This window comes from Bos grunniens, chromosome 27 (genome assembly GCF_055505025.1).
Source record: "Bos grunniens cultivar Pamir isolate PY7600 chromosome 27, Bosgru_T2T1.0, whole genome shotgun sequence".
Classification (NCBI taxonomy): Eukaryota; Metazoa; Chordata; class Mammalia; order Artiodactyla; family Bovidae; genus Bos; species Bos grunniens.
The window spans coordinates 38,034,177-38,051,744 of NC_141191.1; the positions used below are offsets into that span (position 1 = coordinate 38,034,177).

Consider the following 17,568-nt stretch of genomic DNA (forward strand, 5'->3'; position numbering starts at 1 on the left):
CCTAATCAGTGTGTGATGGAGACAAGATCCCACTGCCAATTTGCTTCCAGCTTCCAGCCCCTTTGTTGGAGGTCAGGAATCAAAGCCTTCTGCACAGAAGCACAGAACGCTGGCTCAGGCAGAAAGCTTATAGATGACCCAATCCAGCTGCTCCCAACCCTGCATTCCCACTGGAATCTGCTGGGAAGTTTGTGAAAAATCGAGATTCCTGTGCATCCCTTGTGGGGGTGTAGGGGGAGGGAGGATCAGTAGATCTGCAGATGAGCCTGGGAATCTGTGTTTTTACTGAGCTCCCTGGGGCCCTAGCAGGAGGGGGGCGGGCACTGAGAAGCAATGTGAAGCTACCATCCGAGTGTCACAGGACCCCCAGGGCAGGAGGCTGATGAGCAGAATCAAAGGAGACTTAGGCCAGGTTGCACAACCACAGGGATTCCCACCGACATCACACGGCAGCCTCTCATGAGCCCCTAGGGCAAGCGAGGCACCACCCTCCTGCTGTTTCTGGTAGAGAAACAAGGGCCTTTTGTGCCCTCCAAGAGCCCTCTCCCTGCTAGTTTGCTAGGGCTGCCGTACCACGGACTGGAAGGCTTAAACAAAGAAGTCTGTCATCTCACCATCCTGGAGGCTCGAAGTCTGAGACCGAGGTGTCGGCCAGCAGTTTTCTCCGGAGGCCTCTCTCCTGGCCTCGTACATGGTCACCTTCTCCCTGTATCCTCACACAGTCCTTCTCTATGTGTGACTGTGTCCTATGCACCTCTTGTAAGAACACCAGTCACATTGGATTAGGGCCCACTCATATGACCACTTTTAACTCAATTACTTTTAAAGACGCTGTCTCCAAACACAGTCACATCTAAGATACTGAGGGTTGGGACTTCCAACATTGGAATCTGGGATGGGACACAGTTCTACCCATATTGAAATCAGGAAGAACAAGTTTGACTCTGTATTCAGCCTGTTTCTTTTATTTTGACCTTTGGGCCCTGTGGCCTGTGCTGAGTCATGCTGGCTCCGCACCTTGTGTAAAAGCTTGTTGCCTGTGGCCTGAAGCCTACAGGAAGCCCGTTCTCAGGGCTCTGACCTTTAAAGGTATAACACTTTTCCATTCTTATCAAGATAAAAAGTTGTAGAACAAGGAATATTTGTCTCTTTGGAGGTTTACCGGAGCATGGTGACCAGGACTGTATGGACAGCTGCAAGAACCAAAGATTCCAACACCATGAACTTTGCAGCAACCAGCTACACCCCCTTCCCTTTTAGAAGCCTAAACTCTGGCTTGGGTAAGATGGTTCTTTTGAGACAGTAGTCCACACATCCCCTCTGTCTGCTGACTTTTCTCTGAATAAGTTGGCTATTCTTTGCCTTGACACCTCATCTCCCAATTTATAGGCCTGTTGCAAAGCAAACAGAACAAGCTTGGACTTGATAACAATAACACCCTCTCTGCTTCAAACTACTGAAATTGCCACTTGATTGAGACCAAAATTAAGATTATTGGAAAATGAAAATTAAGCTTTGAAGTTTAGCACTAATTAAACATTTTTAATGGTTTTTAAAGTCCAAAATATCTTTTGCGTTTTTAATGTAGACAAGTTTCTAACAAATGCTACTTTAAGCCTACGGGCTTAAAATCTGTGTTCAAATTTATTATCAAGCAATGCTAAAATTCACAAACAATATTGCCTCTATAAAAGTCTGATGGGTTTTGATTTTAAAAAGGAAACCTCTGAAAATAGATATAAGAAGAGGAATAAAACATCACAATTTGGAGCAGCTGAGTTGGTGGAATAACAGCCATCCTAGTGTTTCATTGCACAAAATAATCTTTGATCTTGCTTGTGTCTTGGGAAGGCAGGATTCTGGAGGTCAAAGGTTAATTGGTCTGGAAATGGTAATATGTTTATCAGCAAAATAAACTGAGGAAAAATGTGTGAGTAAAGGTCAATCTGTTCTCACTCTCTCAAATTCCTAGGAAAACACAATGAAATTGATAATCCTTGTGGTTCTTTGCAACAACAAAAAAAGGACATTCTTCCTTTGTAGAGACTGTGCCAGTACAAACTTCTGCTTTTCATCTTCTGAGTGGTTCAGGGCAACAGTGGTATCTCTGACCCAGGGACATTTTTTAGAAGTATTGGATCCTCTTCACATGAAATTATAGTGGTGCATTTTCAAAGCTGCCTAATGGACCCCTGGGTGATACAGCACCACCAGCTGCAGATCAGGGTGTCCTAAGAGGCTGAGGAGGGCACTTTCCACTACAAGTCCGCAGAGTGGACTTCTGATCTCAGATGTATGTTTTCTCTGTGTTGGAGCAAGTGATTTCAAATTAATTCAACTCTCTGGGCTTCGGTTTTCTCACCTGTAAAATGACAGGGCTAGGTTCAATGGCCTCTGAAGTTTTTGCAGTGATCTTTTTTTTTTAAAGTACAGTTGATTTACAATGTTGTGTTAGCTTCAGGTATACAGCAAAGTGATTTAGTTACATATTCTTTTTTATTTTAGATTATTACAAGATATTGAATACAGTTCCCTGTGCTATACAGTAGGTCCTTATTCATCTGTTTTGTATATAATAGTGTATATCTATTAATCCCAAATTCCTAAGTTCTCCCTCTCCCCGTCTTTCCCCTTGGTGACCATAATTTTGTATTCTATGTCTGTGAGTCTGTTTCTGTTTTGTAAGAAAGTTCATTTGTATCATGAATGATCTCTTCTGTTTTGTTTTGTTTTTTTTTTTTAAGGAAAAGATGTACTTGCATGTATGCTAAGTCACTTGAGTCATGTCCAACTCTGTGCAACCCTATGCAGCCTGCCAGACTCCTCTGTCCATGGGATTCTCCAGGCAAGAATACTGGAGTGGGTTGCTGTACCCTCTTCCAGGGGATCTTCCCAACCCAGGGATCGAAGCTTCATCTCCTAAGTCTCCTGCATTGGCAGGTGGGTTCTTTACCGCTAACGGCAACTGGGAAGCCCCAGGAAAGGTGCGAGATCATGAAAAAAAATGTATTTTTGCTTTATCTGTTTGACAGAAGAAGGAAAAGGTGAAGGAGGAAGGACAAGAGGAGAAAGTCAGCGGAAATGAATGAACTTTCCTCCGCGCCATGGCTGGAGCACTCTGCAAAGGGAAACCTTGACCACCCGTACCCGGAAAACACACATTATTGGTAGGATCTAAGCTGATGGAAACCTAACTGAACTAGAATTTGGGTCTTCCAACACTCCCAGCACAGTGTTGTCACTCCCTAGCTGTGTGACCTTTGCAAAATCATATCTCTGACCCTCACTTTCTTCATCTACAAAAGGAAAGAGTTACATGGTTTCTCTCTTCTCCAGGGTTGCACTAATGAGACAGCTGGTAATGTTAATTGATAAGGAAGTGGTTCAAAGAGGATCCATCTGTTTTTAATTAAATTCCTTTTGCAACATCTTTATAAATGCTCTGGGTCTAAGAGATAACATATTAGGAGATCCAGAAAGCATACATATTGAAGCCACATGCTGCTATATAAAGGACAGACTCAATTAAATAGAATTAAACCAGTGACTGGTGAGAATGGGGAAGCCTGTGCTTTGAGAGATTTGGGGAGCGAGTTAAAGTTTATTGGGCATCAGAAAAGTTAAGAGAGTTTTTTCAATGGAAATTGAATGTTAGCGGAAACATTAGTATAGGACACTGACATTCCATGAACTCTGACAAAGTAAAAGGAAGGAAGGAAATAAGAAAACAGAAGCCAGAGGTGACAAAGGATAAATGGTTGGGAATGTCATCCATGAGGAGGTGAAGTGGGAGAAAGAGGTACAAAAGCTGGAGTGATGACGATTCCTACCCGCAAATCAAATTTACCCATGAGTTCTGGGGTCTGGTTTTTAAATGCAATAAACTATTTTTTAGAGCAGTTTAGGGTCACAGCAACACTGAGTGGAAAATAGAGTTCCATCTGCTTCTGTCCCCACGCACGTCCCCTCCCCACTACCAACATCCTGCTGCACAGTCGTGCATTTGTTGTAGCGGCGGAACCCGTACTGACACATCACCCAGAGTCCATAGTGCACGTTTCAGCTCGCTTGGTGGCGGACATTCCATGCACGTTTCACAAATGCGTAGTGACATGGATCCACCATTGCTGTGTCACACAGAACAGTCTCCCTGCCCTAAACATCCTCTGCGCTCTGTCTGCTCACCCCTCCCTGCCCCCGCCCCCCTGGCACCACTGGTCTTTTTATCATCACCTTATTTTTGTCTTCTCCTCATTGTCGGATAGTTGGAATCATACAGTATATAGCATTTGCAGATTGGCTTCTTTCACTTAGAAACACGCATTTCTTCCAAGTCTTTTTGTGGCTCCACAGCTCATTTCTTTTTAGCACTAATTGTTTTGTTGCAGCAGTTTATCATCCATTCACCTACTGAAGGACATCTTCATTGCTTCCAAATTTTCACAAATCTAAATGAAGCTGATATAAATACCTGTCGGCAGGCTTTTGTATGGACATAAGTTCTGAATTCACTTGAGTAAATATCAGGAAGTTGCTGGATCTTATGAGAAGAGTTATTCAGTTTTGTAACAAACTTCCAAAACTGTTTTCCAAAGTGGCTGATCCATTTTGTATCCCCACCAGCAACAAATGAGGGTTTGTTGCTCCATAACCTCCTATCAACATTTGGTGTTGTCAGTGCTCTGGGTTTTGTTCACTCTAAATCTTGTTGTTTTCATTTGCATGCTGCTGATGACACATGACATGCTTACTTTTAATATGCTTACTTGCCATCTGTATATCTCCTTTGGTGAAATGTCTGTTTACATTTTTGCTCATTTCTAAATCAAGTTGTTCGTTTTCTTATTATTCATTTTTAATGGTTCTTACTATATTTTGGATGTCATTTCTTTATCAGATGTGCCTTTTCAGATATTTTCTCCCAGTCTGTAGCTTGCCTTCTCATTCTCATTACCATGTTACCAAGGTCAAATTTGAAGGGAAAATGAAACCAGCACGCATAGCCCTGAAGGGAGCATAATGGAAAGGTGGCCAGTGGGGAAGAAGGGGAGGGTATGCCCTCTCTAGAGCAGTAGTTCATGAGGCAGGACCACCTGCTTTTTTTCCAGCTCTATGCCAAGATCTAGCACCTGGAAGTGATCAGCTCTCAGAAAATATTCGTCACATGAAAAAATGAACTAAATCCTGGGAGATGAGACTGACTCTCGTTGTGTTATTTGGCTCGGTCTGCTCATCTTTTAAGGGGACCTGATAGCAAAGCCGTGCCCATACTGCCACAGAGTGGGAGAAGTTCATCTTCCTCTAGTTTCCCGTCCAAAGTCCTTCTCCCACTTGCCCCTTAGAGGTCATCATGCAAGAGCCCACCTGCTTCAGACCTCTCTCTTCTCACCTCCCTGGTCCAGGTCCACTCGGCCTTTGCCCTGTTCTCTGCAGCCCCATCTGATGACTGACTTATCAGACAGCTACTAAGGGGCAGTGGGGAAGGAAACTTCTCTGCAGAGTGGACACAGTATAGGGCTAGTGTCTTGTCCTGGACTAGCTCTTAGCAAACTGTATCTGATGACATCACAAGTTGGTACCTACTACGACCTAGCCAGGCCCTTTCCCAGGCACCCTATGCCCTTGGGCAGCACTTGGATCCTCAGGAAACCCTCTAGGAGCTCCATTGAGCTATTCCCTGTGCCCAAACTAAAAAGATCTTCACGACCAAGATAATCACGATGGTGTGATCACTCACCTAGAGCCAGACATCCTGGAATGTGAAGTCAAATGGGCCTTAGAAAGCAGCACTATGAACAAAGCTAGTGGAGGTGATGGAATTCCAGTGGAGCTATTCCAAATCCTGAAAGATGATGCTGTGAAAGTGCTGCACTCAATATGCCAGCAAATTTGGAAAACTCAGCAGTGGCCACAGGACTGGAAAAGGTCCATTTTCATTCCAATCCCAAAGAAAAGTAATGCCAAAGAATGCTCAAACTATGGCACAATTGCACTCATCTCACACACCAGTAAAGTAATGCTCAAAATTCTCCAAGCCAGGCTTCAGCAATATGTGAACCGTGAACTTCCAGATGTTCAAGCTGGTTTTAGAAAAGGCAGAGGAAGCATAGATCAAATTGCCAACATCTGCTGGATCATCAAAAAAGCAAGAGAGTTCCAGAAAAACATCTATTTCTGCTTTACTGACTATGCCAAAGACTTTGACTGTGTGGATCACAAGAAACTGTGGGAAATTCTGAAAGAGATGGGAATACCAGACCACCTGACCTGCCTCTTGAGAAACCTATATGCAGGTCAGGAAGCAACAGTTAGAACTGGACATGGAACAACAGACTGGTTCCAAATAGGAAAAGGAGTACGTCAAGGCTGTATATTGTCACCCTGCTTATTTAACTTCTATGCAGAGTACATCATGAGAAATGCTGGGCTGGAAGAAGCACAAGCTGGAATCAAGATTTCTGGGAGAAATATCAATAACCTCAGATATGCAGATGACACCACCCTTATGGCAGAAAGTAAAGAGGAACTAAAAAGCCTCTTGATGAAAATGAAAGAGGAGAGTGAAAAAGTTGGCTTAAAGCTAAACATTCAGAAAACAAAGATCATGGCATCTGGTCCCATCACTTCATGGGAAATAGATGGGGAAACAGTGGAAACAGTGTCAGACTTTATTTTTTGGGGCTCCAAAATCACTGCAGATGGTGATTGCAGCCATGAAATTAAAAGACACTTACTACTTGGAAGGAAAGTTATGACCAACCTAGATAGCATATTGAAAAGCAGAGACATTACTTTGCCAACAAAGGTCCATCTAGTCAAGGCTATGGTTTTTCCAGTGGTCATGTATGAGTGCGAGAGTTGGACTGTGAAGAAAGCTGAGCACCGAAAAATTGATGCTTTTGAACTGTGGTGTTGGAGAAGACTCTTGAGAATCCCTTGGACTGCAAGGAGATCCAACCAGTCCATTCTAAAGGAGATCAGTCCTGGGTGTTCATTGGAAGGACTGATGCTGAAGCTGAAACTCCAATACTTTGGCCACCTGATGTGAAGAGTTGACTCATTGGAAAAGACTCTGATTCTGGGAAGGATTGGGGACAGGAGAACAAGGGGATGACGGAGGTTGAGATGGCTGGATGGCATCACCAACTCGATGGACATGAGTTTGAGTGAACTCCGGGATTTGGTGATGGACAGGGAGGCCTGGCGTGCTGTGATTCATGGGGTCGCAAAGAGTCAGACACAACTGAGCAACTGAACTGAACTGAACTGAACTGAAACTACTTCCACACTTCTCCATGGAAAGAAAACATCACATCCTTCAAGGCCCTTCAAGGCCTTTCAAGGCCCTAGGAAAAAGAGAAATCAGTCTAGGCTAACACACTGATGAATATCAACATGCCTCCAGTAGGAAATTGTCATTTTGGATAAAGAAGATGTGGTATGTATATATGATGGAATATTGCTCAGCCATGAAAAAGAACAAAATAATGTCATTTGCAGCATCAAGGATGCAACTAGAGATTAGCATACTAAGTAAAGGAAGGCAGGAAGAGAAAGACCAATACCGTATGATATCACTTACATGTGGAATCTGGACACAAATAAACCTGCCTACAAAACAGAAGCAGAATCACAGACATGGAGAACAGACTGGTAGTTGCCAGGGGAGACGGGTTTGGGGGAAAGACGGAGTAAGAGGTTGGGGTTAGCAGATGTAAGCTATTATACACAGGACAGAGAAACAACAAGGTCCTACTGTATAGCCCGGGGGACTATATTCAACATCCTGTGATAAATCATAATAGAAAAGAGTATTTTAAAACAGAATATGTACATACATGTATAACTGAATCACTTTGCTGTGCAGCAGATATTAACATAACATTGTAAATCAACCATACTTCAATTTAAAAATATATTGAAAATTTGGCAAAAAAAAAAAGGAGAAATAGCTGTTTTGTCAATTGTGGTTTCCTGACTAAGAGGATGAGATCAAAGCAGCAAATCTAACAACAGAGATGAATTTGGGGTAGAAGGGCCTTGGACCACTTCTTTGATTACACAGTGATTTCTTTTTACCTCTGTTACTCAAAGGATCCTGCCTATCAGCGACTAAAATGACAAAGTAGAAACTCTGCTGGTTAAATGTAGGCGATTCACTACGCCAGGCAAGGCGTGAGTGAGACTGATTTTTAAGGGCAAGATGGAGTTTAGTAGGGACATCATGCAAGTCTTACGTGAAAGAACTGAAAACATAGCCAAACAGTACAGAAACCGCAGAGTTCAGCGTCACCCAGCAGGACAGGTGTGACGGATTCATAGGTGCATGAACCTTCCGTGCTTTATGCAGGACAGGGTTCAGTAACATATGTGAGCAGGTGGTTTAGAAAGTGGAGAGGATCCTAGAGCATGCTCAACCAATGGCCGGTAACAGCTGCCCCAAACAGCGTCCTTCCCAAGGCCGAGGCATCATCTTCTCTTTCTCTTTGTGGGGTGGGGGTGGATTCTTCCTTCATTCATCCCTCTTGATTCATTTCTAGCCCTGAATGCTCCCACCCCTCCCCTCTATAAAGGAGTCTCCATGGCCAAATGTGACATCGCAAACAGTCAGACACGACGGAGCGATTGAACAACAAATGGCCAAATGTCAAGAACAGAGTAATTTTACTCCCCACCAAAGCGAAGATCTAAGTATGCATTCTTCTTCAGCAATGCTTGTTCTCAGGGGAAGAAAAAAATCTTAAATTTTCTGACAGCCTCAATTCTCATTTTGCCAATGCCTTAGAATGTGTATTACTATGAATGTGTATTACTATGAAGGTACCATAGGTATTAATCCTTCATGTCTGGCAAATATTTATCCTTTATAAGAAAACCAAGTAGGGGACTTTCCTGGTGATCCAGTGGTTAAGACTCCAGGCTCCCAATGCAAGAGTCCCAGGTTCGACCCCCAGTCGGGGGACTAGATCCCACATGCCACAACTAAGACTCAATACAGTCAAATAAATTTAAAAAATCAATTATAAAGAAAAAAGAAAATGGCACAGCCCGCAGTGGACGTGAAAAGACCTCTTGGGGACATGTGAAGTCTTCATCCCCAGAAGTCACGAAGATGGTTTCATGGTGTCCCACTCTGAGATTGATGCTGGGCCCTTCCAACTCCTGGAAGATAGAATTCTAAGAGAGATTCTTTTTTTTTTTTTTTTTTTAATTTTTGTCAAAATTCACACTGAATCAGGTTCCACGGAGAGATGATAGCTTAACCATCTGTTGGTGATGTCCACAGATGTCTCCTGCCCTTCCATTAAACAATGCCATCAAGTCACCATAGCCACACCTGACGGTGTGCCCTGAGGGGAATGCAATGTGGGGAAAAGCAGGATGCGGGCCCTAGACAGTTATGATGCATATCTAAGGATAGTTTCCATGAGCCAGATTCTTGCATCTTCCCATACATATAAAATCACTAAAATCATTAACTTGAGACGTCTGTTTTTGTGATTAGCAATAATCTTTTGATTATTTTGACTGTCTCTACAACGCAGGAGACCTGGGTTCAATCCCTGGGTCAGGAAGATCCCCTGGAGAAGGGAAGGACAACCTCTGCTCCAGTATCCTTGCCTGGAGAATCCCATAGACAGAGGAGCCTGAAGGGCCACAGTCCAGGGAATCTCAAAGAGTCGGACACAACTCAGGGACTTTCACTTTGATGTTCCACTACATGGTTTTTTGTTTCTTTTTAACAAAAACTCCTTTGTATCCTGGCTCCTCCCTTTCCTCATGAGAATAATTGCTCAGTGCTGAGAGGCTGTCTTCCAGGCTATAGTCCTTGTTAAGTTCCTTGAATAAAAGATAAGTCACGACTTGTAGGTTATGCATTTTTCTTCAGTTGAGAAATCTACCCAAGAAAGTGATGGTGTGTGCCTCATGCCCTATTATTCTTCTTGCCTTGAAAGTCGCTCAGCCGTGTCCGACTCTTTGCGACCCCATGGACTATACAGTCCATGGAATTCTTCAGGCCAGAATACTGGAGTGGGTAGCCTTTCCCTTCTCCAGGGGATCTTCCCAACCCAGGGATCGAACCCAGGTCTCCCACATTGCAGGCAGATTCTTTACCAGCTGAGCCACAAGGGAAGCCCTTCTTAGCCTTCAGTAGATGAAAATTTGGATCCCCATGTTCAAAAATGAAGAATTTCAAGATGCAACAGCAGAACATTTAGGCAAGCATGGGGTCCTTGTAAGCGCTGAGCCATGTGCCACCACACAGGCTGCACGTCCCGAAGCCCGTCTTGCTTCCAGCTCTACAATTCTGTGCTGTGCTGGTGGAGAGCGTCTGAAATCTCTGAACCTGCCACCACCTCTCAGGTATGAGAGGTCTGCATGATAAACCCAAACAATAAAGGCAAAGCACTCTTGTTGAATCCACTCTTCTCCTTCACAATGAAAGACACAAAAGTGCAGGCAAGAACAGCTCTTTCATGATGACTGTTAGGCATCTGTTCAGCCAGCTTTCTAAAGGCACATGTGGCTTCGGATGGTGGGATTTAAATGGGAAGGAACAGACGCTGTCAACGCAGGGAGGTTAATACCGCTATCTCAAAATCCAGTAAAGACAGGCAAGCTTCTGAAACAGGAGCTAGTTTGTGTTCAAATGAGCCAACACAAAGAGACAAGCTCCTTGGAATTCCGTCCATCGTATGAGTGCACCTGGAAACAAGAAACAAAAACTAAGAAAAGTGGTCTAACCTTCCCATCCAGCCTGCCTCGGTGCGTCAGGAGGAAACAACCAAAAGCAGTCTTAGAGAAACCAGGGGCTTGGTAGCAGCACGAGCTTGGCCGCGGAGGACAGTTTCAAATGTCTTTAGGATAAACACACCTTGCGGTTCAAATCTTGATGAAGGACCTTGGAGAAAGCGGTCGGGCATGAACAGAACAAAGCCCAGGAGGGGTGGTAGCTGAAGAGGGAAATAAACTGCGGCACAGAAAGCTGTCTGTAAGCAGGGCTGAAAATGATCCCTGGGTCAAAAGTTGAACATGAGTCAGTGATACAGAATAGGATCCAATATTGAAAAGCTTGCTTTGTTCTGATCAGGAAAAAAAAAGAAAAAATAGAATTTACAAGAAAAGGGCTAAAGGCCATTTTCTGATTATCTTCAGCACAGCCAAATGCTCTTCCTGGAGTCCTATCTCTAGTTCCAAACGCCAGGAGGTTCCAAAAGTCATACAAAAAGGCTGAAGCTTTGGAAAAGAGATCCTTCCATACAAGACAAAGGGAACTGGTTCACTTATTTTGAAGAAGAGCAGGCAATACAGGAGGAGGTAGAAGATGTACGGTTTTCACCACTATCTCTCCACGCTGTTAAAGATCTTTTATCCCCACTCCCACCTTGCCCTCACCTAGGGAGACAGCAAGCTCTGGTCACTCCAGGTATACCAGTTATCAGAGTGCTCCCAAAAAACAATATATATACAGACACACATATATTGGGTTAGCCAAAGTGTTCTTTCCAGTTTTTCCATAAGATGGTACAGAAAAACTCAAACAAACTTTTTGGCCAACCTAAAACATACATATAGAGAGACAGAGACAAACAGAGAGAAACAGGAAAACAGATAGACAGACAAACAGAAAGACAGACAGGCAGATTTATATATAAAGAGACTCTTACACATGAAGTGACACTTCTGGAGGCTGAGTTCCACAGTCTGCTCTCTGTAAGCTTGAGACCCAGGAAAGCTGGTGATGCAGTTTGAAGACCCAAGAGCTGGGGAGTCGATGGTATAGATTCCAGTCTGGGTCTAAAGTCCTGAGAACAGCCATGTTGAGAGCTGAACAAGGTCAATGTTGAAGCCCAATCAGTCAGGCAGCGAGTTCATTCAACCTTCCTCTGCCTTGTTCTATGCAGACCCTCAGTGGACTGAGTGATGCCCACCCACTGTGAGAAGGACCACCTGCTGTGTTCTGTTCACCAATTCATGCGCTGGTCTTTTCTGGAAACACCTTCGCACACACACCCAGCTATCTGGGCATCCCTTGGCCCAGCCAAGTTGGCATAAAATTAACCATCACACCGTGCAAACTCATCATTCCCCGACACAGAGCTAGAATATCCTATTAGTGCTCCATCTGTTGAACCCGGCTCCTCCTTCAAGCCTATCTACTTGCTATGATCTCCCTTCTCCCACCCTTTGGTGCCCGCAAGTGTTGAGTTTTAATAGATCTTATTGCATGCTTTGTTCACCACTTCATCTTCAGCTCTTGCGAGTAAGTGCTCAGTGTATATTTGTTAGATGAATTCATTGTCAAATCATTTCTTGAGAATTTAGTGTGGACAGAGTAATACGATAGACATGTAGGGGTCAGAGAAATTAGACATCGACAGTACTCAAGTTTCAAAAAGGAGAAACAAATGAAGCTTCAAGACTAGAGACCAGTAGCTTGACTTTGGTCCCTTAAAATACTAAAGGTCTTTTGAAAAGATACAAAAGAATAAAGTAATCATTTTGTCTTTTGAAAAGATACAGAAGAATAATCATTTAGAGCTAGCATAGGATCACAGATGGTATCTAATTCAGATGACAGTGGTCCCCTCTTATCTGTTGGGGAATACCTTCCAAGACCCCCAGTGGATGCCTAAAACCTCAGCTAATACCAAACCCTATACATACTATATTTTTTCCTGTATATACAAACCTATGATAAAGCTTAATATATAAATTAGGTACAATAAGAGATTAACTACAATAACTAAAAATAAAATTGCACAATTTTTGGTAAAGAAAGTCCTATGAATGTGGTGTCTCTCTCTTTTATCTCAAAATACGTTACTGGACGAATTTAACACCTTTCCCATCTTGACTAAACAGCACACACCTTGGCCATTGTAGTTTGAAGTGCAACAGCAAAACTCGCGTGCCTTTCTTTTTCCTTCTTCACAGTATCACAGGTAGGAGATTTGTTTTTCCCATAGGCCTCAGCAACCTCAGCATATGATTTTTTTTCTTTCCTTATTAAGTAGAGAACTTTTACCCTTTTGCTTAAAAGAAGCACTTTACAGCTTCTCTTGGGCAAATCCAAATTGCCGGCATCACTGCTGTTGGCCCCTCAATACTGGAGCCAATGTTAAGTATAATAAGGGTCACTTGAACACAAGCACTTCGATACCAAGACAGCTGATGTGATAACTAATAAGATTATTAAGGGACTAATGGACGGCATACACCAAACAAAGGTTGACTTATTTTAATTTATTTTATTTTAAATAACAACAGCAAAAAAATAATTGTCTGTCATTTGCAGTATCACCAAACTCGCACTTCTACAGAAGCCTTTGGGTGGTTCCAAGCCACGCTCTGTGGCTCCTGGTAGGATGGTGCTGCAGATGCTCATCTTACTCCAGCCCGGCCCTCAGGAAGTGCACAGATCTACTGCAAAACTTTACATTTAGAGATTCCAGGACCCAGGCAATAACCACAGCTGAGTCTTAAATTGCTTTACAGAATGAATTTGGAGTCACTCTAAATTACCTGTGGCAGAAAACTGATGTCAGAAAAATAGAGGGATAGGAGTTTTCTACCTTCTTTCTTACAAAGAACACTAATTTTGATAATTTCTCATGGAGAAGAGCATTTTGGTGAAAGTTCAGGAGTTCAGCAGAGAAGTTCCAGCACACTGTTGGAGTAAAAAAAAATCCAGTACCGGGGACTTCCCTGGTAGTACAGTGGATGGGAGTCTACCTGTCATTGCAGGGGACACAGGATGGATCCCTGCTCTGGGGAGACCCACATGGCTCTGAGCAACTAGGACCGGGCATCACAACTACCCAGCCAAGCGCCCTAGAGCCTGTGCTCCACAGTAAGAGAAGCCACCGCAACGAGAAGCCCGTGCTGCGCCCTTGCTCACCACAACTAGAGAAAGCCCGTGCAGGCAACGAAAACCCAACACAGCCAAAAATAAATAAGTAAAATTTTAAAAATCCAATATTGTAGTTGTATGTATATATATTTTTGTCTGGCTATTGATTGTGGTGTTGAAGACTCTTGAGAGTCCCTTGGACTGCAAGGAGATCCAACCAGTCCATTCTGAAGGAGATCAGCCCTGGGATTTCTTTGGAAGGAATGATGCTAAAGCTGAAACTCCAGTAGTTTGGCCACCTCATGCAAAGAGTTGACTCATTGGAAAAGACTCTGACGCTGGGAGGGATTGGGGGCAGGAGGAGAAGGGGACGACAGAGGATGAGATGGCTGGATGGCATCACTGACTCGATGGACATGAGTCTGGGTGAACTCTGGGAGTTGGTGATGGACAGGGAGGCCTGGCGTGCTGCGATTCATGGGGTTGCAAAGAGTCGGACACGACTGAGCGACTGATCTGATCTGATTGATTGTGAAAACTGATAAACATCTTTTACTATTGTAATTATGTAACTATTACTCACTTAATCCCATTGTATCATGATTGGCCAACAGAAAAATAATAGAACTCTATATCACCAAAACTACGATTTAATAGAAAAATCTGTAATCTTTTGTAAAATCCAGATGCATATCAGAATTATTTTTGAATTTTTTGAAAAACACAATTGCCTAGTATTGTTTTTTTTTAATCTCCAGAGCTCCAGATATGTTTCTAATGAGCAGGCATGTTCAAGAACAAGTGGACTAAAAAAAAAAAAGAACAAGTGGACTTTATCTGGTTCATATTCAGTGCCCCCATTTCATTTAGTTTATGTTTTCCAATTTCTCCATCTCTTTTGTTTGTTCTTTCTCTAACCTTTATCAAGCATAATAAAGCTTTTGTATACATATATATAAACAACATGTATATATATATATTAGAAAATTTATGAATTTTTGCCTAACTAAAAATTTATGACATTCTGATTCTGCTTGTTTGAGTTAGTATATAAGGCTAGATTTCTAATTAAAAAAAAAACAAACAGATATGCAACAAGCACCAAAGGTTTACTGTATAGCACAGGGAACTATAGTCATATCTTACAATAATCTATAATGGAAAATAATTTCAAAAATAATATATGTATAACTGAATCACTTTACTGTGTACCTGAAACATTGCAAGTCAACTATACTTCAATAAAATATACATATTAAGAAAAAAATCCTGTATTGACATATTGAAGAGGATATGAGAACACCTTCCTTCATCCACGTTACCCTCCGCCCCCAAGGTGGCACAGAAAAGTGCCAGGAGAAAGCTTTTGGGACTCTGATTTCTCCCACAAGGAAAGTGTGAAGGTAGTAAGCGCCAGGTTTCCCCAGCTGTGTCAAACCCCACCCAGGAGACAGAAGCGGCCAGGGCCCTTGGAGGACGTCAGAGGGATGCGGACCCATTAGGAAGCCTGTTGGTGAGCTGCGGGGAGCGTCAGCAGTGGGTTTCCGCAGCTGGGACCTGGGCACCCTTAGTCCTCCTCACAGGTCACCGACTCACACCCCACCCACAGCGGGCCCCCTGTGCGAACCTCCTAGGGCAGACAGTGCAACCCTTTGACTATGACCACTGAGAATTTGCAGAAAGCCAGCTTGAATCGGAAGGATTAGATGTTAAAAGGTCACTGTGTGAAAGGTTGTGAACTATTTCCTGAAGTCCTTAGAAGTCTACCATTGGTGTGTCTGCCACAAGGCAAGGGAATTGTTTAGATCATTTTCCTTCTTTTCTTTTTATTGCCATAGCATGCAGCCTGTAGATCTTGGTTTCTCAACCAGGAATTGAACCCAGGCCCACGGCCAGGAAACAGCCAAGTACTAATCACTAGACTGCCAGGAAAGTCTCTAGATAATTTTTCAAGGGCATTTCCATGCCATGGTTGTAGGTTTCTTTGATAGCTCAAATTGAGCATGTATTAGTCGTGCTGCTGCTGTACTCAGCCACTCAATCATGTCCGACTCTTTGCAACCCCTTGAACTGTGGCCCCAGAGGCTCCTCTGTGCATGAAATTCTCCAGGCAAAAATTCTGGAGCAAGTTGCCATTCCCCACTCCAGAGATCTTCCCGACCCAGGCTACAGAATTCCAAAATATGCTGAACAGAGACTAGGTTGGGATCATTCTAAGCCACTCATTACCAACAGGGCTTTCCTGTGTGGCTCAGCAGTAAAGAATCTGCCTGCAGTGCAGGAGATACGGTTTTGATCCCTGGGTCAGGAAGATCTCCTGGGGAAGGAAATGGCAACCCACTCCAGTATTCTTGCCTGGAGAATCCCATGGACAGAGGAGCCTGGCGGGCTACAGTCTATAGGGTGGCAAAAGAGTCAGACACAGTTTAACAACTAAACAACAGCATTACCACCAGTAGAAAAACAACCAAAGAAGGAAGAAAGGGGGAGAAAAAAAGGAGGAGGAGAAGAAGGAGGAAGAAAAGTAAAGGAAGGAGGAAGAGAATGAAGACTGATAGAAATGGAAATCTTTCTCTGTACCCCAGTCTTTGTCTAGGCATGTCTGTGGAAGTGTTTCATCAATGTGATTGTCGCCCATCCGGTGCATCAAGGCAGAAACACAGCTTGGGAGACACTCAGTAAAAGTACATCAATTGAGTCTTAATCATTCTCAGTGGGAGAAGAGCAATTCCATGGTCACACTTTTATCTGAGTAAATACAGTGGGCCCTCCATATTCCTGGATTCTGCATCCTTGGATTCCACCAATCTGTGGTACCCGCAGACACAGAGGGCCAGCTGTACCACACCATTTTATGTAAGAGACTTGAGTATCCATGGATTTTGAGACAATTCCCTGTGGATACTAGGAACAGCTTAATTTAGTTAGATAGAACTTCAACCCCAATGTTGTTGTTCAGTCGCTAAGTCGTGTCCGACTCTTTGCCGCCCCATGGACTGCAGCACACCAGGCTCCTCTGTCCTTCACCATCTCCCAGAGTTTGCTCACCCTCATGTCCACCGAGTTGGTGATGCCATCCAACCATCTCATCCTATGTCATCCCCTTCTCCTCTCACCTTCAATCTTTCCCAGCATCAGGGTCTTTTCCAATGAGTCAGTTCTTCTCATCAGGTGGCCAAAGTATTGGAGTTTCAGCTTCAACATCAGTCCTTCCAATGAATATTCAGGACTGATGTCCTTTAGGATGGACTGGTTGGATCTCCTTGCAGTCCAAGGGACTCTCAAGAGTCCTCTCCAGCACCACAATTGGAAAGCATCAATTCTTCAGTGCTTAGCCTTCTTTATTGGTACCAAAAACAAGGGTAGGAAAAAGCCCACCTCTCCCAGCTAACTCCTATTCACACGGACGATCAGATTTTACATCTTTGGGAATAACTTTACAGTGCTGGCTGTAAGAGGCAAAATTTAGAGGCTGTGATAGGTGGTTTAAAGAAATAAAAGTTTATTTTCTCTTTATTCTCTTTATTCCTACTTTGTAACAAGAGTAGGAGTAAATCTTAAAGTTGTCTCTTCATGAAAACTTCCCTTCCAAGTATGTTTTCCCACCTGGGTTGGGTTTGAAGTGCAGTCAACTATGAGTTCCTCCTTCTCCTGGAAGAAATCCAAGATCTAGAGGGGTTTGCCTAACACTCTGCCTTGGGGGAAGGAGAGCT

General features: G+C 43.4%; 1 long non-coding RNA gene across 1 annotated transcript; it reads left to right on the forward strand.

Annotated features, from left to right (window-relative positions):
- Positions 1 to 1,035: 1,035 nt before the first annotated feature.
- LOC147343815 (uncharacterized) lies at positions 1,036 to 4,465 on the forward strand. The gene is made up of 3 exons (XR_015156403.1): positions 1,036 to 1,280; positions 2,745 to 2,940; positions 3,033 to 4,465. It is a non-coding gene; the product is annotated as an uncharacterized LOC147343815 (long non-coding RNA).
- Positions 4,466 to 17,568: the final 13,103 nt, after the last annotated feature.